At 42.5% G+C, this 2,339-nt stretch overlaps 1 pseudogene; it reads left to right on the top strand.

Annotated features, from left to right (window-relative positions):
• Window positions 1–824: 824 nt before the first annotated feature.
• Window positions 825–1,867, top strand: LOC144702498 (anthranilate synthase beta subunit 1, chloroplastic pseudogene; annotated as a pseudogene).
• Window positions 1,868–2,339: the final 472 nt, after the last annotated feature.

Here is a 2,339-nt window from a genome sequence, read left to right as displayed (position 1 = left end):
TTTCTACAACATGAAACGAAGGACTTCCCGGGAGACATGTTTGTCTGATTTCGTGACCTTACGTTTTTTCCGCAGTCGGGAAATTAGCTTGCTCTCTTCGATAGGAAGTCCTAAGATCTCTGTCTTCTCAATCGTCATAGCCTTCAATTGATTTCTTCCTTTTATTTGTCGAAGTCATGGAGGGATCGCTCATTTTTCTTTGTATCTAAAACATTAATTTATCCTTCATCAGGCAAATGTACTTCTGGTCGCTGGAAAGCTCAAGTAAATAAACAAAATCATTGTCATTTCCACACCATCTCTTGTCGGAGGCCTCAGGACGGGACACTTATTTTGTCTCAGGTCAAAAAATTGTCTCGTTTTTTTGTCCCAGGATGAATTTCTGTTCAGTGTCATGTATTGATGTTATTCAGAAACAATGTCGATAGTTTAAAATGATGGAAAACATAGACTTATCTACCTAGCTTGTTTATTTATATCTGCATTGCGGACTTTTTAATAAGTGCTTAAATAAATGCAAATACTTAAAAAAATTCTGAATAAACATAAAATCCTTATTTATTTATCTACGAAAAATGATTTCAGATTCCCATCTTAATTTCTTTTTACTTTTTTATGTGAAACCTATGGAGGACGGATGACGATTTCGTCATCTGTCATTTCATTTTCGCCATCCGTTTTCGTTCGCATCGATTGACGGATGACTGAACGGTCCTATATCCGACATTCGTCATTTGTCATCCGTCATCCGTGACGAATGACGAATGATGAAAATTACGAACGAATGACGGAAACGACGGATGACAATATCGGTTGACAAAAATATTTGTCATAATTTTTGCTACTTCTCCCTCAATCCGCTTCCAAGTCGCAGTGTCAGCGAAGTATTCTCGGAGCTCATCACCACCAAAATTTCAAGTTCGGCCTTTGATTTGCTCTTCCACGGACGGTAAGATCCGATTTATGGACTTTTTACGGTTTTTGTTTGTTTTTTTTCATTTGATGAGCTCTTGACGTTGTTTTCTCTGTTGGATTGTGGATTTCTCGCTTTCCAGGGTGTAGAAATGGAGGACTGTCTTTTGCTCGGAGTAGTGCTGTTGGCAGGATGGCGTTGGGAGCGTTGGTCTTCTGGGAAGGAGGCTGAGATGGCAGTTTTTGTTAATTATGATAGCTTCACTTATAGTCGGCATTTTTTAGGAGCTAATTTTGAAGTTTATAGAAATGACGAGCTCATAGTGGAAGAAGTGAGAATTTTGAATCCAAGAGGCATCCTGATCTCCCTCAAGATTCAGGGATTTCTTTGCAGACGATTCTGGAGCTCGGGCCCTCTATTCCCCTGTTCGGTGTTTGTATGGGCCTGCAGTGTATTGGAGAAGCATTGGGAGGAAAGATCGTCCGTTCCCCTTACTGTTCTATGACGAGAAGGGCGAGGATGGGTTATTCTCTGGCCTATCAAACTTGTTCGTTGCTGGTAATTGATAAGGACACTTTCCCTAGTGACACACTTGAGATCACAGCATGGACAAAGGATGGGTTGATCATGGCTGCTCGCTACAAGATCTACAAGCATATTCAGGGAGTCCAGTTTCATCCAGAGAGCATCATCACTGAAGATGGCAAGACAATGGTCCATAATTTTCTCAAAATGATAGAGAGAGTAGAGTCAAAAATCATGCTTCGGGAGGGAGAGAAGGGAGAAATGGAGAGAGGGAGAGCAGCGAGATATGGAGAGGGGGAGAGGGGCTCCGGTAGAAGAGGTATCAAGGCAACAGCGTCGAAGGGGAATAGAAAACTTAGAGCAGCGACAGACGCTGAAGGGGTTCAGAGAAGAGGGGAGAGACTGAAGAGTGCCCAAGGGGGAGACTGAAGAGCGCCATAGCGTTCGGAGTTCGTGAATAACTGGGGGGGGGAGGAGTGTTTTTCGTGAGAAGTAGAGGGTGGGGGGTTTTCGTTTTCTGTCACCAAAGCATCTGTTCTGTTCTGTTTACGTCAATAGACAAATCACGGAACGGAGGAATGACGGAAACCTGTAGATGATGGAACGGTGACGAATGACGAAAATGACGAAAATTTTCGTGATAAACGGATATCGGGCGGAATGCCGTTCCCATACGTTCCGTCCATTCATTTTGGTCATTCATTTCCATCCTCCAGCGCTATTTTGCCTTCTATGACTGATGGAGTCAATGCCAAGGTTATAATTATGTCAATTAGGGCTGTTGGACGAAAACAGATGACATTTTTGAACTGACGGAATGGGACTGAAGGGACTTCCATTCCATTATCCGTCCGTGGAATTTTGTTTTGTTTGCTTCATCATTCTTACAGTTTCATCACCG

This window comes from Wolffia australiana, chromosome 4, assembly GCF_029677425.1.
Source record: "Wolffia australiana isolate 7733 chromosome 4, ASM2967742v1".
In the NCBI taxonomy this organism is placed as follows: domain Eukaryota; kingdom Viridiplantae; phylum Streptophyta; class Magnoliopsida; order Alismatales; family Araceae; genus Wolffia; species Wolffia australiana.
This window is presented reverse-complemented; position numbering and strand designations above follow the sequence as displayed.